Source organism: Leucopleurus acutus (assembly GCF_964270905.1).
Source record: "Leucopleurus acutus genome assembly, chromosome: 17".
In the NCBI taxonomy this organism is placed as follows: Eukaryota; Metazoa; Chordata; class Mammalia; order Artiodactyla; family Delphinidae; genus Leucopleurus; species Leucopleurus acutus.
Window position 1 is genome coordinate 44,348,290 of NC_139159.1, and position 26,775 is coordinate 44,375,064.

The 26,775-nt window shown below is 40.5% G+C and overlaps 1 protein-coding gene across 1 annotated transcript in view; it reads left to right on the forward strand.

The window, feature by feature from the left end:
- The first annotated feature begins 2,187 nt into the window (after positions 1-2,187).
- CPQ (carboxypeptidase Q) overlaps positions 2,188-26,775 on the forward strand; it is a 463,292-nt gene continuing 438,704 nt past the window's right edge. The window contains exon 1 of the mRNA XM_082858694.1: positions 2,188-2,343. The gene's annotated coding sequence lies outside the window, so the exon portion shown is untranslated. The remainder of the gene's footprint in view (positions 2,344-26,775) is intronic.

Consider the following 26,775-nt stretch of genomic DNA (forward strand, 5'->3'; position numbering starts at 1 on the left):
AAGGCTGACTCCGCGACTTACTAGCATCTTATTAGTGACTTCTCTGTGCCTCAATTTCCTCATGGGTTAAATGGTGATCAAATAATACCTACTCTGCCAGACCTTTTATAAAGCATAAAGGAAATTCCAGTTGGAGAAAGCAGCACTGAAAGGTGTGGAGATACACAAATGACAGTGACTCAGGATCTTAAAGCTTAACGCCAGACATCAATAAAAGACAAGGGTGCGGGGGTGGAGGGGAATTCCCTGGCGGTCCAGTGGTTAGGCTTTCACTGCGGGAGCCAGGTTCAATCCCTGGTCGGGGAACTAAGATCACACAAGCCGCGTGGTGTGGCCAAAAAACCCCCAAAAAACAATAAACACAAACCAGTGGGGGAAAAATGTAGTAGAGGGACCAAGGGGTGATTCATTTCAACTCCAAAGCAAATGCGGAGGCTTTATGGAGGAGGGCTCACCTCAAGGTGGACGGTATAGGCCTGCTTAGGTCAGAGTGCTAACTCTGCACCTCACTAGCTTTGTGATTTGACTTCCCTAATCCTCAGTTTCTTGATCTGTAAAGTGGGAATAATAATAATACCTAACTCATAGAGTTGATAAGAATTCACAGTTAATGCATGTGAAGTCTTGGCATAAAGTACCCAATAAATGTGAAGCCATTATTGTTATTATAACGTTACGAATTGAACCTTGAGTGAGAAGAACTTTGATTGGCACTGAAGGAATAAAAGGCCCCAAAGTCAAAAGGCACTTTTAAGTATGGTCATCAGTGTGAATCTATGAACTGTTTTTACTGGCCTGGGATGAGATAAATATAGAAATTGAGAGTAAACACTTAGAAATTAAAAGAACACAAAAATAAATTGACAGTAATTTTATTTTTGTATGCCTGTTATATACCTGTAATGAAAATTGGGGCTTGTAGTTTTTTATGTCTTTTTTCACTTTTCTAGCAAGTTTTTAATTTATATTACAAGAATGACAGTCCATAACTTATCGGAAATAATAAAACTTGTCCTTTACCTCAGGTAGTTTGAGAAAAAAGTAATTCAATGGAGCTGGTTATAGCACCATAGAGATGATCCTGGAAAGGTGGGCCAGGGTCACATTGTGAGGAACTACTTTGAATGTCTGAGTTCACACTTTATTCGGTGGGCAACGGGGTTACTAAAGTTTAGAGAGATTGTTAACTGGGGGTCAAGTGTATGCATGTAAATGGACATTGCAAATTTTGTACTTTTTTAAGTTCCCAGTGAGCACGTGTTTTTTCTTTTAATTAAAAGGTTTTTTTTTTTTTCCTGGTTAAAGAGGAGACCTGAATTGCTCCGTGTTTCACAAAGATAACTGTTTGTATTTGAGAAAAGTGTGGTTAAACAAAGGAATTCAAATTTATCAAAACAGAAAACATTGAAACTACGTGAGCACACGCTTTGTGACCAGCGATGCGAGTGACTCGTTGAGATAAGCTACGCCGGGTAATCAGGTGAGTCTCCTTTCTTCTTGGGCACCCTCATATAATTAACGCATAAACCAAAGAGACAGGACTCTTTCTGATCTCCCAGTTCGGGTCCTCTTGTCCACCTTCCATCATCACCACCTCTTAACAATCCTGCCCGGCAGGATGGGACAATAACGGTTTAATAACCGCGTGTCCTATCCACGCTTACAAAGCATGGGGTTTCCAGACGCCCTTATGCAGGCGCAGAGACAGAAAAACACCTTTCACGCTTTCCTTCCAGCTCCACAACCCCTTCCTTCCCTACCTGCACGGCCACTCATGAAAGCACAGGACACCTCGGCCAAAACCTTCGGCCCACCGGAGGTTACAGCTCTTGAAACCTCCGCCGGCCAGAGACCCGCGAGGGCCTGAGAGCGACGCTCGGGCGCTTTGGCCCCTAAATAAAGAAGCAAGGCCGCGGGGCCCAGGACCCAGGGTGGGACACTGATTTTCTAACGGGAGCCAGAGCCAGAAGGTGAGGCACCAGCTGGTCGGCCCGCCGCCCTCAGGTCTCCCGAGGCGCAGCGAGGCCTGCGGGCGTGGTGGGGGCGGCGCCCCGCCGGGCCCTCCCGCCCGCGCCCAGCGTCCCGGGCCGCTGCGCCCCGCCTTCCCGCTCAGTGCGCAGCGGGCAGAACCGCAGATACCCGGCAGCGTGACCCTGGGCGCCGCCTCCGCCGCCGCCGCCGCCGCCGCCGCAGGCCGAACGGTCGACCAGGTTCGTGCGCCGCGGGCCGGGCCTTGCCCACGGGCTGCTGGGCCCGGCTCCTCCCGGCGGGCGGGCCTAGGCGTTGCCGGCACCGGTGTGGACTTCCCAAGTCACCCATTCGTGGGAGCGACTGACGGACAGGGTAGGGAGGCCACCGGGAGACGGGCAGGGCGTGCGGCTTCCGCGACAAGGGCCAAGCAATGGGGCGGGGGGGGGGGGCGCGTGCGGCCGCCGGGATAGAGGGAGATGCTGTGCACGGAGAGCCGTGAGCCAGGCGTGATGTCTCCTTTTCTCTCTTGTCTCGGGGAGGGGAGGTGCCCCGCCCCAAGCCGCCCAGGAGCTTCCCTCGCCTGCATCTGGAACCAGTACCTAGTTCCCCTGAGCCTCCAGGTTGCTTTATCGGGTCTCCTTTGTGGTTCTTTTCGCCTTTTATCTTGTACTTTCATTTTTGGTGTGTACGTCTAGGCTCCACGTAGGCTCTTAAGTTACACGAGGGCAAAGCCCCTGTCGGACTTCTCAGGTACTCGGTAGTACTCAAGTGAGCAATTGAATGAATGAGTGAGTTTCTATGAGGGAGAACTGGTGAATTAATGAATGAGTACACATGAAGTAGAGCTGAATGAAGGAATACATGAATGGATATAAATACACACGACAAGGAGGCAGTGGAGACACGGGCTTACAACTCTTATCTTCTGGTAGTTTCCCAAAAGCTGTGTGAATGTGGCACTCTTGTAAATGGAGTCATTCTGACTGTGGCTACTTAAAAGTTTTATTCTATGCTGTTTCAAAAGAAAATAATCACCAGAAGCACCCCCTCATATTTCCACTCTAAGTAGATTTTCCTATATGCATTACTTAAAGCAAAGTATGCCTAGGCTTTTTTTTTTTTTTCTTGAGTTTTGTTTTCTACTTTGGAGAATCATTGTCACTATAATATTATTTAATGTATTTCTGAAAGATAAGGATGAATCTGAAGGTAGTACCACATGACTCTGCTTTTAGTAACTTGTTTGTAAAACCAGATGTCTCTTTGAATTCAGGATTGTGGAGGATCTTGTCTGTCTTCCTGAGACAAGTGCTGGCTGGTTTGTGGGTGACCGTAGAAGGTTGAATATAGTTCAGAGAGGAAAAGAGAGACATTTATCGGTGTGCAGACACTTTGGAAGTGACATAGGTTGAGACTGCTTTAATTCGATTGGTCACTGCATCACTTCTAGGTTTCCAGACCCAGGTTTCAGAAAAGCTGGATGACTTTAGATGTGTTACTTGATCTCTTTAGGTCTCAGTTTCTTAATCTCCAAGATGCAGGAGGTTAGGTAGGGCCCCTTCTTGAGTTAGACTTCTAGGATTCTCTTTTATCGGTTAAAAGGTGAAATTGCAGGTGATTTCATGAAGCCTGCTCACTTCAGCTGCTCCTCTTGGGATTCTGTAGAATTTTGGCTCCACTGTTTTCTCTGCAAATTCCAACTCATTCCTCATCCTCTCCACATCTGCTACAAAAGGACCTGGGAGCTTGAGATGAGAATTATAGACTGTGGGCTGGAGGGGAGAAAGAAGGGCAAGATTGTTTTGTGCATTGCCCCAGGTTCCTGGTCCTGGGTCTAACTTGTTTCCAGTACAACCAGCCTGATATATTTTCAGTATATCTAGGGAGTTATATCACTATTAATTTGCCTGCATTTGAGATTAGTTATCATAGATCACAACATTTTGGAAACGGAAGGACCTTAGAGATTTTTAAAAGGCACTTAAAAAGTCATTTTACGTACATATTGGAATATTTCTTGCATGCTACATTTCACAAACACAAAGTCCCAAACATGTTAAGTAAAGTAAAATTAATGTTACCTACTTCAGTTCTTTCAAGTCTATTGGGAGAAGTGAAGTCAAACATGGTGCTTGGTGAAAAAGACCAACTTTCTCTGATTCTTTTCTCAAAGATCCAATTATGGGGTCACATGTGGTTCCGGCATGGAATGTAACAGAGGTGATGTTTATGGGGCACTGACCACTCGCCAAGCACCGTTATATTTAACCTTTTTACTTGTATTGCCCCTTTTATTCCTCGCTATAAACCTAAGTGCTAGGTACAGTTGTAATCCCTATTCAACCTTCCTAAATGGAAACAGTGCTTGGGAAATGGGAAAGTCAGGCATTCAAAACACAGGTAGATGGAGGCAGGATTTCTGCCAGAAATACAGACAATCCCTGCTAGGAAAGCCTTGTAATGTTGTCAAATGTGGTCTCTGTGTGTGTTCCAGGTAGTATATTAAACTCTTGGGCATTGTGGGTAAGTAAATTTAGAATGGGAGCTCAGGGGTGGAATGATTAAGACTGAACTGTAGAGAATTGTTTGTTTTATCATTTTGAAAATTATTGAGTTCCATTGGTACTCTAGACTCTGATATTTTGACCTAGATGCACATGCATCCTAATTTTAAACGTGTTCAGATTTAACAGTCCAGGGAGTATAAAAAGGATGACATCAAAAGCTATGTGAGTGAGTGGCATCTAAGGGCTTCAAACTCTGAGTACTAAACAGTGTTGTTTCTTGGGCTAGTTGCTGCCTCCCAACCTAATGACAACTCCTAACGCAGACAGAGTACAATGCCTACCTCAGTGTAATGTAGGGGCAGAAATGTGAGACGAATTTCCAGCACGCTTATAATTAATTGACAAGTGCAAAAGCGGAAAAGAGAGGCCCATAAAGTAACTGGGAAATTATTTTGTTTCTTCTTTGTCAGTCAAGTTTAGTCTCATAGAAGGCAGAGACCAGTTGGGGCTGCTCGAAAAACAGAGAGCCAGTGCCAGTTTGACTTAGCTCAGGAGGCTGAAACTTTCTGCCCTGAAGGCCGGTGTGATGGAATAGACCTTCCCATTGCTCACAATATTATGAAAAAAAACATTAAAGCAACAATTTTTATTACTTGCCCTGGAGCTAGAGCTTTAAAATATACTTTCTTCTCCCCCTGCCCTCCCTAAGCCACTTAGGTTTTAAAAACAAACAACCCATTCATGTGTTTGCTACATCAGATTATTAGTCCTTTTCTTTATCCCTGGGCCCTGTTTCTTTAATGCAGCTAAGAAGGAGGACTGGTGTGCTTCTAGATCTATGGAATTTTTCTTTAGTTGTTCTTTTACTCAGCGCATATTAATTTCAGTAAACATTTAATGAGTGCATACTGTGTGCCAGGTAAAGATGAATGAGATACCGAGTTTACGTAGGAAAGTGACCCATCCACAAATAATTGCAGCACAGGGTGATGTGGAAGTAGTGGCCACTCATTCTCCCAGGAGAGAGGTATGGTCAGAATTTAGGAAGACTTCGCAGAGCAGGTGAATTTTGAACTGGATTTCGAAGGCTGAAAGCCAAGAGGAGGGAGAAGGGTGTTTGTTCTAAGCACAGAGAACTACATGGGCAAAGAAATGGAGGCAGTCTGAGCGTGGCACTCCCAGGGGGAGACAGGTTGGGTGCGTCTGTAGTAAAGAGGTCTTGTGAGGTTGGGGCCAGAGAAGGAAGGTCCTTGAATGTCATGTTTTTCAGGGTTTATCACAGCCTAGATAATCTTTAAGAGTTTTTAAGCTGAATTTTTAAGCAGAGGAGTGCTATGATTGGATTTCCTTTAGAAAATAGCTCCAGCAATAGTATTTCAGAGGAGCTAGAGAGGGAAAAGCCAAGGAGGCCAGAAGAAAGTGAGGATGATGTTGCTATAGTCCAAATGAAATAGGATAAGGGTGTAAACTAGTGTAAGTTGGAGAGATATTCAGAATATAGGGAAGGCAGGATTTAATGACTAGCTGCATATGGGAAATAAGGTTGAAAATAATTCTGAGGTTTTGGAATTGCTTACCTGGGTGGATGGAGATGCCACTAATGAGGGTAATGAACACCAGATGAGGAAGAGGTTCTGGCAGAAAGACAGTGAGACAACTTTGGAACATCCAGGGGAGAGCCCTGGTGTACAACCTTGACTGTAGCTGTACTGTGACGTCATATATAGCCAAGACTGGCCAAACTTTACGACAGGTCCACAGTCTAAAAAGACAGATCAGTTCAATAAAACAGTTAAAAAGAAGGAAAAAAACCACATTAGACTTAATGACCCTTATATTTCAGGTGAGATCTTTAGAACTCTAAATATTATGTAAGTTCTAGTGAAGGAACAAAGTTAGATACTCAGACAATGAGGGGTTATTATAAACCACCAAGAGAAACCAAAACAGAGCAACACAGACAGGAGTGGTTGAAAGGCACAAAGATGAGCAAATGGCAGGAGTGTAGCAGAGAGGACTGGTTGCTTAAAGCACAGGTGTAGGCAGATTTGGAATACAGAGAGGAAATTTGAGCTGGCTCTTCCAAAGAACGTATTTCTTTAGTGGTAAGAATATCACAAGCTTTGCTTTCTCATCTCATTCACCTTGTCAGGGAGAGACAGATAGGTGATTGTTTCGAGGTGCTGTGCAGAGGGTTTGATCTTATTTTGCAGAGAAGGTGTTGGGAGACTTTGAACTAAGGGAAGAATAACAAGTAGAGTGAGATAAAATGAAAAGGATAATGATTAGGAGGAATTTTCAGAACTTTTAACGAATTCTGTGAGAAACAGCTGCTAACAGAAAAAGTTAGATTGATGTAGTGTTCTCTTAGGGTCGTGGCATTAGACTTGCTTGGAAAAAAGGGTATATTAGCATAGCACCTTATATTTAAAAATAATTTTTATATGAACCCTCAGAAGCATGTGCAGGCAGGCACTATTATCTTTCTTTTGTAAACTGAAAATCTGGGTGTTAAGGGGGCTGTAGTTTGCCTCAGATCCCATAACTGGCAAGAACTCTAGGCCTTCTGAGTTTCAGCCCACTGCTCTGTCCATTGTATCGGAACCTTGCTTTGCCTTGGAACCTTGGCGTTTTATGATGAGTCCCCTCCACCTCCCACCATGTCCATCATGTAAAAGTAAGGCTAAAGCAGATGATATTTGAAGGCCAACAGAGCCAAGATCTCTGGGGAGACAGGCAGTGGTGGAAAGGATCCTTAGCACCAACTCTGCTATGTGCAGTAGGGATGGTTATGAAGGGTTGTATATAGAGAATTGCTGTGGAAACCAAATAATACTTAAAATGTAATAGGAGAGTTTGCAATATAAAAAAATCTTAGGACTAAATCTTCCAAGAGGCAAATAACCTCTTTACAAAGTGAACTATTAATCATTCCTTAACATATTATCTGGATAAATCCAGACTTTCAATATGGGGTTTGCTTAAAGCAAGATACATCTGCAGTAAGCTATGTCTACATTGATCGTATTATATGTGAAGACTTTTCCAAGTTGAGTATCAAGTAAGAAAATGGGGACCTGGACCTGGATCCTCTAATTATTTGAGGCCATTTACAGCACATTGAAAGTAATGATTTTCAATTAAATCCATCTAGCTACCTTTGCTTCTTATGAAGCACCTACAGGTAGGACACTGGCCACAGCTCAGCTGGGAAATGGAGAGAAAAGCCCAGCACTGGCACTGCCCCTGGTGGGACCCACAAGAGACAGTCATCAGTGTAAATCTATCAACATAGTGGGCCGGGGTGGGAAAACCAGAAACCTTTACGGACCTTGGGTTCCACATCATTATTAAAAAGAAACCAAGTGTAATTCAAAGCAAAGAGCATTATACCAGATCTAGAGTTGATAAAAGATAAAATCTATAAGGAAGACAGAATAGCTGTGACATTTTATGGGCCAGGCATTTAAACATATTTATCTTCAAAGAATATAAAGGAAATGGTCAGAAGTATGAGAAAATGACCAAAACAATTTAAAAAAATTAATTTTTATTAGAGTATAGTTGATTTACTATGTTGTATTAGTTTCTGCTGTACAGCGAAGTGAATCAGTTATACATATACATGTATCCACTCTTTTTTTAGATTCTTTTCCCATGTAGGTCATTACAGAGTATTGAGTAGAGTTCCCTTTGCTATACAGTCGGTCCTTATTGCTTATCTCTTTTATATATAATAGTGTGTATATGTCAATCCCAGTCTCACAGTTTATCCCTTCCTCCCTTCCCCCTTGGTAACCATAGTTTGTTTGCTACATCTGTGACTCTATTTCTGTTTGTAAATAAGTTCATTTGTAGCCTTTTTTTAGATTCCACATATAAGCAATAACATATATTTGTCTTTCTCTGTCTGACTTGACCAAAACAATTTATAGGAGACTTTAAGATCTGTTGTTTATATGACAAATCAAGCAGACAAAAGCCAAATGGTAAGATTTGAATAATGTAATTCATGAGGTTGAGGAATATAATTCATAAGGGTGAACAGGGATATAGAAAGTTTCAATAATATGGTATATTAAAGGTTTATCAAAAAATTCTTTATGTTATATATGAATATATATGTGTAAGATATATGATTATATATGTGTATATATGGTCTCTTATTCACAGAAAATTCATTTCTTCTTCGAGCCTTTATGAAAGATTGTAAAAAACGTTTAACGAAGAATTCAGTGAATTCGAGAGGCCTGCTGGTCTTGTGCCTTGATCCTCTGGTTTAGCCCATGTTTTCAGTTAGCTTTGTAATTGGTTGAAATGGTAAAGAGAAAACATCTTCTCTTTCACGATGCTGTCAAGTGGCTCATAGAATGAATCTTCCACCTTCATATGTCCCTTTTGTTCCCAGAACATCGTTTTGAGGTTCTTTTACTATTATCAAAATACTTTGGATCTATGTTATCGGTGACTCATCTGAAGATGCATTTGTTACATTTGCTTAATGTTCTAAATCATTAATACCGTGTGTACTGTATCGCAAAATTTACCATCTGAAGCATCTGGCTGTTCTTTTATAGGGTTTTTCTTTTCATTAGCTTTTCTGAGATAAGACTTATAGAAAACCGGGGGCCATAGGAAGACGAGGGAATGAACGGAGGATCCCAAACCCCAGTTTAGTTCTTTGGGAAGCAGAGGGCAAATCGTGGAAGCCAGCACTCTTCAGACTTCATTCCACTACTTATTCAGCCTGAATTTTAGGGTTTACCACTTAAACTAACCATCACTAGCACCCTGTATTTGCTGTAGTTTAACAGTTAAGACAATAGGATCGGAAGTCAGTTTCTTGGGTTCAGATTTCAGCTCTGTCACCAACGCTTGTGTGACCTTGGACCAATTACATATCCTCTCTATGCCTCACTTTCTTCCTTTGTAAAATGGGAAAACTAATTATAACTATCAGTGGTAGGCAGAATAATGTCCTCCCCCAAAGATGCCCGTGCCCTAATCCCTGGAACCTGTGAATATGATAGGTTATGTGGCAAAGGAGAATTAAGGCTGTGGATGGAATTAAGATTGCTCATTATCTGACTTGAAATCCATATCCTGGATTATGTGGTGGGCCTAATTAACAGTGGGAGAGGGGGGCAGAAGAGGATCAGAGAGTTAGGGAGATGTGACTATGGAAGAATGACCAGAGAGATGCAATGTTGTCAGCTTTGAAGATGGAGGAAGGAGGCCATGAGACAAGGAATGTGGGTGGCCATTAGGATCTGAAAAAGGCAAAGATCCTTCCCTAGAGCCCCCGGAAGGAATGCAGCCCTGCCAACACTTTGATTTTACCTGGTGAGTCCAGTGCTGGATTTCTGACCTACAGAACTGTAAGATAATAACTTTGTATTGTTTAAGCCACCAATTTTGTGGTAATTTGTTACAGCAGCAATAGAAAACCAATGCATTATCCTCTAGGTTTGCTGTAGGGTTAAGAAATATAAACATTTAGGACAGGCCTGCTCAGTCAATATTAGCCACTATCATCATTAGTTTTTTCATTGGTATGTTCCCTCCTGTCTTTGCACCTTTGTAATAGCTGTTTTGTGATTACCTGAAATTGTTGGAAATCACCCCCCTCCTTCCCCAAGACTGTGGCCTTAGGAGTTTCTCACTCTCAAGGTAGGCCATACTCAGTCTCCAGCAATTTGGCAAAATTACTGTTTAGGTATTCCTAGACTTTATGGGTCCAGTGGCTTCTGCTCCAGATAAGCAGATCTGGGCTGTGACTCTCTGGATTTTCCTGTCTCTCTAGATTTTAGAGTGGTGGTTTGCTTTGCACTCTCACGTCTCTGCTCCAAGGAGAGTCATTGGTTTTCCGTTTGCTCATTTTATTCGTTGCTGTAAGGACAGGAGTGATGACGGAAGTGAGCTCAGTGCTCTCATTGCCATGTGGCTCTAAAGAGCTCCTCTGTTCTCAAGAGATCTCTAGCTCTACACTTGACGTTCTTCTGATTTCTGTTCTCTGGTTTTCAACTCATCAATTTCATTCCCAAATATGCTTTCTGGGTTTTCTATTTTGGTTAATGGCATCTCAGTCTATGAGATAGTAGGTAATGTGATGTATCTGAAATATAGGGTACAAAACAGGATCAAAATCTGGGAGGTTAGCCTTAACTCTTCCCTTTTCCTCATCTTCCCACATTATCAAGTCACCAAATGCTGTTGTGCCTACCTGTGATAGCACCTGAAATTTTCTGTTTTGTTTTTTATTCCCCCATCCTTTCTATCACGACTCTAGTCATATCCGTTATTGTCTCTTGCCTTGGCCAGGCAGAATTTTTTAAATTACTTCGTCTTCCACACTGCTTCAAGAGCTGGATCATAGGCTGAATCATATTACTTCCCTTCTCAAAAGACCTACATTTTGAGAAATTGTCTGCGGAATAAAGTCTAAACTCCTAATAAAGTCTAAACTCCTAATATGGCATTGAAAGGTATTTCTCGGTACGTTCCTGGTGCATTCACTTACTGTATTAGTTCGCTAGGCCTGACAAAACAAAATACCATAGAGTGGGTGGCTTAGACAGTAGAACTGTATTTTTTCACAGTTCTAGAGGCTGGACGTCCAAGATCAAGGTGTCAGCAGGTTTGATTTCTTCTGAGGCTTCTCTCCTTGGCTTGCAGATGCCCATCTTCTTGCTGTTTCCTCACATGGTCATTTTCTTTCTGTTCATGTGCATCCCTGGTGTCTCTGTGTGTCCAAATGTCCTCTTCTTATAAGGACCTCAGTCAGATGGTATTAGCCCCACCCCCCGTGCCCTCATTTTAACTTAATTACCTCTTTAAAGTCCTTATCTCCAAATATAGTCACATTCTGCGGTACTGGGTAGTAGAGCTTAAACATATGAACTGTGGTGGGGCACAGTTCAGCCCATAACACCTACTAGATCCCTCCATGTATTCTATATTTGTGTATCAGATCACATCATGAGTGCACATCACGACCTGGGAAGATTTGAAAAATACTGATTCCTGGCCCCCACCTAACCCTGTGGGTTCTGAATCACTATGTCTGAAATGGGACTGGGAATACACTTCTTGTATGCATGTGTATGTTTAAATTTCTCCCTAGTGCTTTATAATACTTCAGCTTTTTATACGCCAGAATTTTTTTTTTTAAATCATTTCTGGGGAACATATTATAAATGTTCACATCTTTGCTCATGGTTGTTCTTTAAATACCCTTCCCACCATACAACTATGCAAATTCATCTATCCTGCAAGGCTGAGCTGGAATATCATCTTCTCCGTTATTGCTTCCTTGTTCTCTCCTGTGATCATCCTGCAATACTTTATCATTACAGTTGACCCTTGAACAGCTTGGGGGTTAGGGGCACCAACCCCACAGCAGTCGGCAATCCGAGAGTAACTTTACAGTGAGCCCCACCCGTCTGTGGTTCTGCATCCTCAGATTCAGCTAACCTTCGATCCTGTAGTACCTGCAGTATTGATTGAAAAAAATCCACATATAAGTGGACAGACACAGTTCATACCCGTGTTGTTCAAGGGTCAACTGTACTTTATTGTTAGTACCTGAGAACCTGTTTCCTTTTGTCTCTGTATCGCAGTCATTTGCCTTCCTCTTTCACTGGCTTCCTAAGGCCTAGGACGACATATTCTTTATCTCTGTATATCTGAAACAGTTGCAGTTGTTCTGAGCATAATAGGTAGTCAATCAATGTCTGTAGTATGAATAAATGAATGAACTCATTAATAAATGCTAATAATTTTCTTATGACTTTTTATCCAATGGAGACCACTGGATAAAACAAATAAGCTTATCCAATGTAAAACTAGTGGCAAATTTTTATTCTTGAATTGAGCATCCTTAACATGATACATGAACAATAGTCTTCATGTGTATTTCCAATTTAGGACTTTAAACATGTAAAATTTTTTCTTGAAGAAGGTATTTGATAATAGGAAGAGGATATAGTGAAGGCATCATAACAATTTGTGATAATGACAATATTTTTTTGCTTTGCATTTTCAAGGCAGAGTGTGGATGGTTCAGTTCTTAAAGATGAACGGATTCCCTAGTGTCCAGTTGTGGTGTATCCTTGTTTATCCTCCCGATCAAGAACTGCTGCCCTATAGGGGGTATGTTAAGGTGGAATTGTCTATTCGCTGAGCTAATAATAAGCTGTGTTTCCCTGGGTCAGTGAATAACAGAAACAGTTCTCGAAATAATTACATCAGCTGAGACCCAACTTCCAGGCAGGGATCAAGAGTCTGACTTTTCCTTTGTGTTAGTTTTCCCCAAACTACTAAAATTTCTAGAGATGGAGTAATTGCCTCTCAAATCATTTCTCCAAAGCCTTTTCTGAACCAGAGCAGGCAGTGACAGATATTGGCAGGGGAAGGACTGATGTCTGCTCGTGAGGGGAAGAATGACGCTGCCTTGAAAACACAAATGAGCCTTTGGATGTGGAAATTGACAAGACTCAGAGAGCCCTGAAACATCTTTAGAAACTGGGCCCAGCGGAATAATGGGAGGCTGTGTTCTGGCACAGACTACACTGTAAACAACTCAAACATTTCAAACATTGGCATCTGCATACATGACATTAGATTCTCAAAATGTCCAATTAAACACTTCCTCAGCTGACCTGGTGTCAGCCCGGCCTTTCTGACGGGGAAGGAGTTTCAGCTGATGCTGTTGTATGCTCTTCCTTTCTGGACCCAATCTTGTCCTTCTTGTTCAGACACAATTCTTCTTAAGGGAATTCCCTGGTGGCCCAGTGGTTAGGACTCAGTGCTTACACTGCCGTGGCCCAGGTTCAATCCCTGGTTGGGGAACTAAGGTGCGCAAGCCACGTGGCATGGCCGTGTGTGGCTGAACCACGCTGACTCCATTTTGTCATCTCCATCTTAGGTCCACAGCCCTCCCCCCTCCCCTTTCTGTGTGACTCAGCATTAGCTTAACTTACAAGGGTATGTTCCCCATCAACTTTTACCCTTGTCTTCATCTGATGTGGAAACTGGAAGAATGCCTTATGCTGACACAGATGGTTAATGGTCCTGAGATCCCTGGGGGAGGGGAAAATCCCCGGTCCCCGTCGGTGTGGTCATGCTTCTCACTTGGTAGTCAGATTCCGTGTTTAGCTCTGGCCCCTTTAGATCCCCCGGTACCCCTTTCCATGGTGCAAAGTGCAGCTGCGAATGCCTCTGGATCATCCCGTCGGCCTGATCCTTCCTGCCTGTGTGTACGTTACCCACGACAAACTTCATAATTGCACTTTATGGAATTGCCTGCTTTGTTTTTCTGTCTCAAAGTTCCTTGTCAGTTTGGAGGATATTATTCAGTATCTCTGCCTCCCAATAATTGGTACAGTATGGAGAGAGAATTTGGCTTTGGAAAGGAGGGTGAGCACTTCTTTCACTGGGACGTGAGCTGAGAAGAGCGGTATAGATAAAGGGATAGAAGGGTTACGAGTTGAGGACGAAGAAAGCCAAGTCATCTCATGGTCATAATATCGTATTCTCAGTTATGTAGAAGAGGAGAGCTTTTGCTGAGCATGAGGGGAGTAGGGGTTGAATCTGGGGCTTAAGGAGAGTGGAAAAACTTTGTAGCAGCTGCTGTGGGGAATTTGATAGGGGTCAGTTGAAGATAAATATAAGGGTTGCTGGGCAATGCAAGGGACCCAGCTGAGATCAGACAGCCTTTAGTTCATATGGAGATATTTGGCATGATTAAGTAAATGTCGATGATGGTGTTATGCAGCACGTACAGAGAAAGTTCAAAATTAGTTTTGAAGAATTGGCAACTTGGGTGAGGAGGAAAAGCAAAGGTATTCTAAGGTGCTAATGAAAGCATTGTTGGAATCATTAATTACCAATTGAGGTTTTGAACCAAGATTAATCTGCAATGGTGAGTTGGGTGGATAGAAGTACAGTCAGACTGGAGACGAGGAAGTGTCTTAGTTAGTTCTGACTGCTGTGACAAAGCGCCATAGACTGGGTGGCTTATGCACAGCAGAAGTTTACTTCTCACAGTCTGGAGGCTAGAAATCTGAGTTCAAGGTAGCAGCATGGTCAGGTTCTGCTGAGGACCCTCTTCTGGGTTGCAAACTGCCACTTTCTCATAGTGTCCTCACATGGCAAAAGAAGAAGGTGCCCTTTTATAAGGGCACTAATTCCGTTCATGAGGGCTCTACCCTCATGACCTAATTACCTATCAAAGGTCCCACCTCCTAATACCATCACATTATGGATAGGATTCCAACATATGCATTTTAGAGGGACACATTCAGTCTATTGCAGGAGGCTCTTCACTTAGCCAGTGTCTATCTAGCTGCTTCTCTGTGCCACACATGTGCTGAGTGGTGGGGATACAAGGATGAAGAAAACACAGTTCACTTTAAAAGCTCAAAAGCATTTTATTGAGCTTTTACTGTATACTGGGTGGAAAGACATTGATCTTTCCCTTGAAAAGCTTTAAGACTAGTGAGATAGTCTGGATAATTTTGATTCAGATTGTGGTAAACTTTGAAGGGGGTAAGCAGAGGGTGCTAGAAAGTTGTAGAAGAGGACATTCAACACAACCTGTGAGAAGAGGAACCAGGTCATCCTGCTAAGTATCTTCCTACTCCCCAGGATCACCCCCCTACCCCCAGTTATTTGAACATTATATAGAGAGAATGGTGTGTACATGGCACAAGGGTGAATGTCTGAATCTAAATTCAAGTCACTTCATGTTCCTCCTCTGCATTTCATTAGAGACATTTTGTGGCTTAAATGAGAAAGTGCTTGTTTGAAAAATCTTTGTAAACTGTAATGTTCAGATGATGGTGGTTTCTTTATTTCTCTTTCTATGCTGTATGAATTCTAAGTCTTTTCCAAACTCTAATTTTCAGCCTTATCTCCTCTTTTAAAGTGAATTCCTCTCTATCCCCACGCTTAGCCCACATTTGGTTCTATCTTTCTCTACGGTTCCTAAACCTGAAATGCCCTTCTCTTTTCTCTCCTGGCAACTAAATCTTAACCATTTTTTTTAAAGGCCTGACTGAAGTCCTGCCTCTTTTGTGAAGTCCTTCTTAATTATTCAGGTCACCTATATTCTCTTTTTTTTCTTATACTTCATTTTTCACTACTGATTATTTACTCTTTAATTTTTGCTTATCTTTCAGTCTCCACGATGTATTTTATACTTCTGAGGACAGGAATCCTGACTTTCACTATCTTTATACCATGCATAGTTCTGGTCATATAGGTTTAAATAAATAGTTGGTAGTTAATTACTTGTTAATTAAGTAAAAGTGCTAACCTGCAATAATTGCACTTTGGATATGCTTAGTGAGCTTCTCTTTTCCCCATAGGAAGAAATAATTGTGCATTGATTAGACTGACAGATGTGGAAACAATTTAGTCCAATTTAACAAACCCTTATTGAGTTCTGGAACATATGGCAAGTGCTCAATAAACATTCATTTGTTCACTTATTCGGTCAACAAATATTTATTGAGTATCCTCTATATGCCCCACACTGCGTGAGTTATTGTAATACATGTAACCTATTAGACATTCAGACATTGAGAATCAAAACATGACTATGACATGGTTCTCATCCTTTTCTTTAATAAATTTATTTATTTATTTATTTTTGGCTGCATTGGGTCTTTGTTGCTGCTCGCGGGCTTTCTCTAGTTGCAGCAAGTGGGGGCTACTGTTTGTTGCTGTGCACGGGCTTTTTATTGTGGTGGCTTCTCTTGTTGCGGAGCATGGGCTCTAGGCATGTGGGCTTCAGTAGTTGTGGCTCGTGGGCTCTAGAGCACAGGCTCAGTAATTGTGGCGCTCAGGCTTAGTTGCTCCATGGCATGTGGGATCTTCCCGGACCAGGGGTTGAACCCGTGTCCCCTACACTGACAGGTGGATTCTTAGCCACTGCGCCACTAGGGAAGTCCACATGGTCCACATCCTTAATTTGCTTTGCTTAAATGACCAACGATGACATCATTGGTTGATTATAAGGCATTATAGAAAAGTAAATAGTATGCTGTGGGCATACAAAGAAAGGAGCAATTCATTCTGACCTGATAGTTCAGGAAAGGATTCACAGAGGAGATAACATTCAGGAAAAAAATGAAGTGGGCAGGGAGGTAGCTTTGACACTCTTGTTCGCTTTGTTACAATTTTGTATTTTACACAGTGTGTTGTTAAAAATTAACATGCTGGAGAGTTTCCACTTCTGGGAAGATGGGGTAGATGTACTTTTTCCTATTTATCCTGCTGCGTACAACTAAAAAAATCTAAAAACCTATGTCTGTCTGTCTATCTATCTATCCATCTATCTACCTACCTACTCAAACATAATAAGACTCTGAAAGGTGGAAAGAAGGTAGACCAGCTAGGGACATTGGGACCCGAGTTCCTTGGGTTTTCTTTTTGTGTCATATATCTCAGACTTGGAGCTGAAAAAGCTGGCAACTTGGAAATACCAATGAGTACAGACAAAAAACAAACAAACAAAAAAACCCAACAAAAGCTGGCTCTCTCTAGTCAAAGGACCAGGAAAGGGAGAGTCTAGCAAGACAGAAGATTTTTAGAAAGTAATCACTCTATTCCAGTCAAACATTACAGAAAAATATGTAGCCCACTGTGTGACCCATGTCAACAAAGACTGAGTGGATAGCTTAGACTTCTACCCATCTATCCACTCAAAAAAGACTGAGTGGATAGCTTAGGCAGGGTATCCCAACATGCCTCCTGGCTGGTGTCACAGAAGACCAAGCAGGGAGTCAGGACTTTCATACCCACCAGCCACTAATGAGCCTCCCCACCCCCAGCCCCACCTGTAGAGTAAGTAGAGACCATGTGGGGAGCAGGGACTATGACCCATTCGGCAACAATGTACCCCTCCACTTACCTGCTGGCATGGTGTCAGAGGGGATATCCTGGAGAGTCAGTACTTTCACCATTGTCAGCAGTAGTGAGACCATCTCACTACATAGTTAGTGAAGACCACGTGGGGTATCTGAAACTCCAGTCCTCCTTCAGAATTTATAAGGAGACCCCGCTCTTTGAGTGTCTGTGGAGGCCAAGTGGGGAACCTGTACTGCTACCTCCACTGACAGTGTTGCAGCAGCAACATCTCCTACCCACTTCCTCCACTGCAGTGGTATCAGAAGAAACCAGCTAAAATAGGAGGTTTCAAAAAGATCCAGAGTCTCATAATGCAACAATGTCTGTGTTTCAGTTGAAAATCACTTGTCATAACAAAAGAGCCAGGGAGATCTCAAACTGAATGAAAAAAGAAAATCAATAGATGCCAATACCACGATGACAGAAATTTTAGAATTATCTGACAAGGACTTTAACACAGCCAGATAACAATGCTTTAATGAGCAATTACAAACATGCTTGAAACAGATGAAAAAATAGAAAGCCTCAGGGAAAAATAGAAAGTCTCAGTAAAGAAATAGAAGATATAAAGAAAAATCTAATGGAAATTTTATATATGAAAAATACTGTAAGCAAAATAAAAATCTCAATGAATGGCCTCAATGCAGAACAGAGGCGACAGAAGAAGGAATCAGTAAAATGGATGATAGAGCAATAGAAATTGCCCAATCTGACCAACAGGGAAAAAACAGACTGGAAAAAAAAAGGAACAGAGCCTCAGGAGGCCATTGTACTATAAGAAAGATAGTACAACATTCTATTCTAACATTCAACATTCTATTCTAACATTCTAACGTTCATGCTGTCAGTGTTTCAGGAGAGGAGAAAGAAATCAGAGTTGAAAAAAACTCTCAAAGAAATAATGGCTGCAAACTTCCCAAATTTGATAAGAGACATAAACCTAGAGATTCAAGAAGCTGAGTAAACTTCCAACAGGATAAACTCTACTGGATCTCTGCCAACACACAGCATAATTAAACTTCTGAAAACTAAAGACAAAGAAAAGAACCTTGAAAGCAGCCAGAGCAAAATGACACCTTACCCTTAGGGGAAAAATAATTAGAATGAGAGTATATTTCTCACTAGAGACTATGGAGGTCAGAAGATGATGGCACAGTATTTTCTGGGTGCTGAAAGAAAATAACTGTTAACTTAGATATTATATCCAGCAAAAATATCCTTCAGGAATAAAGGGAAAATCAAGACATTCTCAGGTAAAAGAAACAACCTTAAGCAGACCTACCCTAAAAGAATGGCTAAAAGAGGTTCTCTGAACAGAAAGGAAACACTAAAATAAGGAATATTAGGAAGGAAAGAAAGAACATGATAAACAAATATGTCAGTAAATACAATTGGCTTTTGTTTTCCTCTTGAGTTTTCTTAATTATGTTTGATGATTGAGGTGAAAACTGTTGACACTCTCTAAATGTGATTCTAAATGTATGTAGAGAAAATATTTAAGAAAATTATATTATAAACATGGAGAAGTAAAGGGACATAATAGGTAAGTTTTCTATACGTCACTCAAACTGGTAAAATATTTTACCAGTGATGATATATATATGATATATATGATATATAGGTGATGTATATATATATATGATGTTACACCTATTACAACCACTAAAAAAGCTATGCAAAGAGGTATACTTGAAAACACTACAGATAATTAAAAATGGAATTCTAAAAAATGTTCAAGTAACTCACAGGCAGGCAGGGGGAATAAAAACAGAAACAAAAAGCAGAGAGGAAAAATAGAAAACAAAAAGTAAAACAGCAGTGTTAAGTTCTAACATATCAGGAATTACGTTAAATGTAAATGGTGTATATATAGCAATTAAAAAACAGAGACTGGCAGGGACAATTAAAAACATGTGCTCCACTGTATACTGTCTACAAGAAACTCATTTCAAATATAACAATATGAGCAGGTTGAAAATAAAAGGATGGAAAATTATAAACAGTTGATTATCATTATTTTTGGTAGCTAATAAAGTTACTATGAATGCTGAATTAGCAAATACTGAACTGCTGCTTCTAAGGGAAATGCAGGGTTAGGTTCCTGTGAGCCTGTGTTCACATTTTTGTCAACTGCTCAATACATATTCTTGTTTTATGTGTTTCTGTTTAAAGACACCTTACTGAGTATATATTGTTGATTCATTAACTTTGAACTCACTGCCACCTGCACTGTGATTCATATTTGATCAAAGCTTATCTAGCACACGTTTTCTCTGTAAAGCAAATCATAGCTTCTTTTACTTAGGAGGAGTAGACAGCACTTCAGCACTATGCTTGAGGCCATTTTAACAGTAAAATTACCAACAAAAAGCACAGAAATGAGAAGACACAGATAGCAGTACCGGGACTGAAGCAGGAAATCTGTAGACAGTAAGAGGTTAATAAGGGACTACATACTGCAAGCAATTTTACATACATAAATTTGACAGTGTAGAAGAAACAGACCACTTCCTTGTAAAACACAAACTATCACAATTTACTCAATATGTAACAAATAATTTGAATAGCCTTATAACTATAAAGGAAATTGAATTGATAATTTAGAAACTCCTAAGAAAGAAATCTCTAGCCCCAGATGGTTTCACTATAGAGAATTCTACCAAATGTTTAAAGAAGAATTCATATCAGTCCCCAAAATAGAAGGGAACATTTCCCAAATCATTTTATGAATCTAGTATTACTGTGATACCAAATGGCAAAAACAGTACAAAAAAGAGAACTACAGACCAATGTCCCTCATGAATATAGACACAAAATCCTTAACAAAATATTAGCAAATAGAATTCAGCAACACAGAAAAAAAACTGTACGTCATGACCAAGGAAGGTTTATTCCAGGAATCAAGACTAGTTCAGTATTTGAAAATCAATCAGCATTGTGGTGGCTGGAATGATGAGGAATACAATATAGAAGCATCCAATATACAGTATATACAAACTAAAGTGTGAGTGAGTGTTTGTGTGTGTGTTTGTGAAAAGCATGTGCAAGTATGTCTTAGGGACTGGACATAATTCTTCTTTTTCAATATTTCTAATGTTCCATTGTAAACCGTAAGAGCTACACGGTAGTGTAAAGTGGCATTTGTAATCCTATTCAGCTCTTAGCTTGCCAAGAAGAATACCCTCTCTCAGGATATGTAGCTTCACTACATTACTAACCATTGTATTGTCAAATCCATGTGAATTATGGAAAACAAAAGAAAAACAAATGGCGTAGCTAAGGTTTGGCAGCTGCAACAAGAAACCTATCGATTTGAGGTTTATTGTAATGGATTACATTTAAAAGAATTCTTCCAAGTAATTCTAGAGCTTGAAATGAATGAAGAATCTACAACTCATTTCCAAAAATTAGGGAAAAAAGAAATTAAAATTCTTGCCAACTTTTTCTTGACTTGTATTTATGGAATATATGAAAGTTTAGCATTTTAGATTTTTTCCTAATTATTAGTTAATTTTCTTGATCTAGTTAAAACAACTAAGTTTTAGCTAGAGTGGTAATTCACTACTCTGGTATTCAGGGATGTGGCAGAAAAATAGATTCTATCAGATCTTATGGTTTAGAGTAATTCTTACAGATTCAGGTGTAATAGATGAAGATTTTTGCTTTTATAGAACCAGATAATTGTTTTTCTATGCAGTATCCAATACCAGCTTACTACATAATAAAAATGAAACCGTAAAAGTAAAAAGGAGGCAAAAATAAAGCTTTATGGACATCTGAAGCCATTTGTGAAAGCTGCTGTGTTACAGATGACAAGGCAGGTAGTTAACAAACTCCAGGTGCCTGGACAGGACTGCACCATTGCGCTACTCCTAGACCATGTGAATGATGTCCTCTGGGGTCGTGTATTACATAGTCAGCTCCGTTCTGTGTAACAGCCCTGGTACCTACCATGTGCCTGATATTGTTCTAGGTAGTGCGGATACAGCAGTGAATAAAACAGATGAAAATCCCTGCCCTCATAGAGTTTCCATTTTAGACTGGGAATATGGACTATAAGCTAAATGGGTACGTTAATTTTATAGTATGTTGAGAAGTGACACGTTCTATGCAGAAAATAAATTGAGGGAGGAGGAAAAGGACTGCTAGAGCAGGGAGTCATGGGAATTTTGAATCTGGTGGTCAAGGAAAGATTCACTGAAAAGGGAATTTTGAGCATAGCCTTGAAGGTACTATGTTCCTTCTGTGTAAGAGTGTTCCAGACAGAGGGAACAGTTAGTACCGAGGTTCTGAGCTGGGAACCTTGTACTTTAGCAAGGAGGTCAGAGTGACTGGAGTAGAGGGAGGGAGTAGTAGAGAAGAGGTCTGAAAGTAGCAGGGGCCTTGTGGGCATCCTGAGGACTTTGCCTCTTACTCTGAGCGAGATGGGGAACAATTTGAGGGCTTTAAGCAGGGGAACATCCTGTTTGACAGCTAGCTTTGGTGTGAGTACCACATTGCCTTGCTAGTAAGGAAGCAGCTCAAATACCACAATGAAGCAACTTAGCAATAAAATGCTAAGTTAGGGCTGCAACTGGGGAAAAGGGTGGTTAGGCTGAAAAAAAGAAAAGAAACCCCAAACCACACGTACACAACACCGGATGAGACTTTTCTGTTACTTTTTTTTTTTTTTTTTTTTGCGGTACGCAGGACTCTCACTGGTAGCACAGGTAGAAATAGCCCAGGCATCTCCCCATCCGCAGACCCCAAGGGTGGCCCACAACCCCTTCCAGGGGTCTTCTCTCTTCTTAATAAGAGTAAGGTGGTGTTTGCTTTTTTCATTTGTTGACATGTGCACGGACGGTACAAAAGCAAGTGGGCATGAGCTGCTGACACTCAGCCGGCGTGGTGCCCACCTGTGCTCACAGCCATTGAATTCTTCACCACCAGATTTTAATCCACTTTCCTTTAAGAATATCCTTGACAAAACTGTAAAAATTACTGATTTTCTTAACTCTCATCCCTTGAGTACACATCCTTTTAATATCCTATGTGACAAAATGGAAAGGCCACCTAGACTATGAGCCAAACTTCGAAGGCTATCTTGAGAACAAGCACTTGTACAATTGTTTGAATTCAGAGCTGAACTAGCCCTCTTTCTTTTCTTTCTTTTTTTTTTTTTGCAGTACGTGGGCCTCTCACTGTTGTGGCCTCTCCCGTTGCGGAGCACAGGGTCTGGACGCGCAGGCTCTGCGGCCGTGGCTCACGGGCCCAGCCGCTCAGCGGCATGTGGGCTCTTCCCGGACCGGGGCACGAACCCGTGTCCCCTGCATTGGCAGGAGGACTCTCAAACACTGCGCCACCAGGGAAGCCCTCTGTTACTTTTAAGATAGTGGAGGTGGAGGAGTGGGAGATAAGAGTCTTGTAATGAAAGCAGTCTTGTATCTAAAATAATTGTTGGACTAGAAACAATGAAACTGATCATAGGAGATCTATTTTAGTAGGTAAAGCAATAATATACCAACCATTACCATGGTATCTTAAAATTTTCAACATGGCGAAATACCCAGAATACCTGTTACACCTTGGATTCCTCCAACTGGAAAAACCAGTTGGAAACAGAAGAGGTTCTGTAAGAGGAAGGATTCTGAGAAGTAGAAGGGACTGAAATGCTTGGATTTTCTGAACTTTTTGTTTTTTCCTTAATGATGTTGTGTTTAAAACACTTTTGTGGATTTATGGAGATTGTTTAATCTCATTAAAGGCAGGTCTACATGGCCGAATAGTACTGTTTTGTAGTCTCTAAGACTTCATGACCCAAGTCAAACTTTTATATTACCCTAAATTAGTGGTACCAAGGTTATCAGTTTCCTTAAGGAATGTTTGCAGAGACTTTAAAATGATGGAAAACTACCTGTCTTACTTGGCTAAGAATTATTGCATTAGATAAACGTTTCTCTAGATAAAGGTCTGTCAGCACATCCATGACAGGCACATATTTTCGGGTTGAAACTTGGCATAGCAGTTCTAAAGAAGAAAGAGATTCAAACAAAATGTGAACAAAATCTTTCTTTTCTTTTGTTTGAAGAAGGAGACATTCCCTTTGTACCCTGATACAGCTCCATCCCACAAAAGTGGGAATCTTGATTTTTATTTTGTTTTTAGTAAAATAAGGAGTGCCCTTGAAAAACAGTTTATCTTTGGATGTAAAGGTAGAAAGACACCTTTTGATGTTTGGCAACAGATTTGCTTAAGAACGGAAATGGTTTAAAGGGCTTTTAAAAAGGAGGCGGTATCATCTGTTTTGTTTTTTTATCCTCGAGATCATAATCACATTGAAAATTGAAACACTGATACCCTTAAACATGGAATTTATCTGGCCTGTCCCTGGAACAAAACAAGAATACCCACAAAGGTGACACCCTCTTTAGAAGAACAGACACTAAGTGCAGATTTGTTGAGAATTTGAGAAGATACATGCCAGATACAAGAAAGCATGTAAAGAAGGCTTTAAATTTTTATAGTTTTTGAGGCAATATATGCAAGTGGAACACCACTCAAAAAGGGTGTGTAGTGAAATGTCACTTTTCCTATTCTTCCTGCTCTAAGCTGCTGGGTTACTCTCCTGAGAGGCGCCCCTGTTCTAAGAGGTACCCCTTGTTATCAGTGTCTTGTGTATCCTTCAGGAGACAGCATATTCTTTTGTTTTTGGTAGTTAAAGGGTAGCTTACTATACACTTTTTTTCTGTGCCTTGTTTTGTTTTTCTGACATTTCATCTTGAGGCTCTTCAATATTTGTTCAGAGAGAGCACTTCATTCTTTTTAATAGCTTCATGTTTTACCTTACGATGCACCCTAATTTACTTAATCTACTATACACAGGCATATAGGCTTTTCCAAAAACTTCTGCTATTATAAGCTATATCAAAATGAATATCCTTGTGTATAGATCATTTTGTTTGAGTATATCTATAGGATAATTTCTAGAAGAGGAATTCTTGTGTTAAAAAGTGCATGCTCTCTGTAGAAATTGTACACTCCCAGCAGCAATATGTAACTGTGCCTATTTCCCTATTCCCTTGTCACCACCATGTGTACCAAAGCTTATGATGTTTAGCAGTCTGATGGAGGGAAATTGTATACTGTTTTGGTTTTTATCTCATCATGAATGATGTTGAGCATCTTTTCCTAAATTTAAGAGCCATTTGTATTTTCTGTGAACTGTCTGTTCATATCTTTTGTCTCTTTTTAGAAGCATTGTCATAAACAAAATGAAAAGACAACCCACAGAATGGGAGAAAATATTTGCAAAGGATGCAACCGACAAGGGATTAATCTCCAAAATATACAAACAGCTCATGCAGCTCAATGTCAAAAAACAAACAACTCAATCAGAAATTGGGCAGAAGATCTAAATAGACATTTCTCCAAAGAAGACATACAGATGGCCAAAATGCACATGAAAAGGTGCTCAACATTGCTAAGTATTAGAGAAATGCAAATCCAAACTACCATGAGGTATCACCTCACACCGGTCAGAACGACCATCACCAAAATGTCTGCAAACAATAAATGCTGGAGAGGGTGTGGAGAAAAAGGGAACCCTCCCACACTATTGGTGGAAATGTAAATTGGTATGGAGCCACTATGGAGAACAGTATGGAGGTTCCTTAAAAAACTAAAAATCGAACTACCATATGGTCCAGCAGTCCTACTTCTGGGCATATATCCTGAGAAAACCATGATCTGAAAGGATACATGCACCCCAATGTTCATTGCATCACTGTTTACGATAGCCAAGACATGGAAGCAACCTAAATGTCCATTGACAGAGGAATGGATAAAGAAGATGTGGTACATCTATACAGTGGAATATTACTTAGCCATAAATAAGAATGAAATAATGCCATTTGCAGCAACATGGATGGACCTAGAGATTATCATACTAAGTGAAGTAAGTCAGATAGAGAAAGACAAATAGCATATGGTATCACTTATATGTGGAATCTAATTAAAAAGAAAAGATAGAAATGAACTTATTTATGAAACAGAAACAGATCTACTGATATCAAAAACAAACTTATGGTTACCAAAGGGGAAAGGTGAGGGGGGAGGGATAAATCAGGAGCTTGGGATGAACACACACATACTACTATGTATAAGATAGATAACCAGCAAGGACCTACTATATACTCAGTATTCTGTGATAACCTATATGAGAAAAGAAGCTTAAAAAGAATGAATAGATGTATATGTATAACTGAATCACTTTGCTGTACACCTGAAACTAGCTATTTTAACTTCTGGTTGCAATGTACTCTTTCTTTAAAACTCCTATCAGTCTTGTCTGTGTATATGAAGAGTAGTTATGTCACTATGTTATGTTTATATTTATCTACTTTAGTGAATTGTTGATTATATAGTTTTTCAGTTGGTTCTCCAGTGTTGTCCTGGTAACTAATCATATTATCCGAAAATAATGATAATTTTACCTTATCCTTTGAAATTTTATACCTAATTATTTTTTATTGTCTACAAATATTGGGTAATAATTTTTTATATTTTATTATCCAAGACCCTCAAAAAATTAATAGTGGTCATAGTAGACATCCTTGTCTTCAACTTGACTTTAATAAGAATTCTAATAGTGTTTTCATTAAGCATGATATGCTGGCTTTTGAGATGCAATAGGGATAGTTTATCATGTTAAGTGAGAATTCATCTATTCTTAGTATAGTATACAGTAAGAATTTTTGTCAAAAAGGATGTTGAATTTTAGCAAAAACTTTTCTTTCTCCTCCCTCCCTCCCTCCGTTCCTTCCTTTTCTTCCTTTCTTTTTTTTTTTGAACATCTAATTGTCTTTATTCAACAATTCATGAATCTGATGGCATCCCATCTAGCAAACTAGAAGAGCGCTCCCAGGAAAGGTGGGGCACGGGGAGCTATTAGTAAAAGAAAAGAAAGGATTATTTTTAGGTCAGGACACCTTCTTTTGTGGGGCAAGGGATTGTCAAGGGTTTTGTCATGCAGATTGACTCTTCTTCCTGTGGTGGTGGCGAGGGGTGGATGCGGAAGGGCTCACGTGTGACAGATTACCTTCTTGGTTCTCACAGGAAAATTTCAGACTGGTTGATTAAGATTACATTCCTGGGGAAGGTTGAAACTGCAATTAAATCAGGTATTAAGTCTTGGTTTGCTGACGTGGGCTTTGGCACAAGTAACACCATTTTGGGCCTATGGTTTTCTCTTTAATAATTCCTCCCTTTTGGTCAAACTCTCAGCTTGATTGAGAGATGTGATAAATTAAGGTATTAGCATCACTCTCAGCTACCACTCTGAAGCTCTGTTGTTCCTTGGTGTGGCACGGTATTTTTGCTTAATTCCCATGACATCCGTAGACCACAG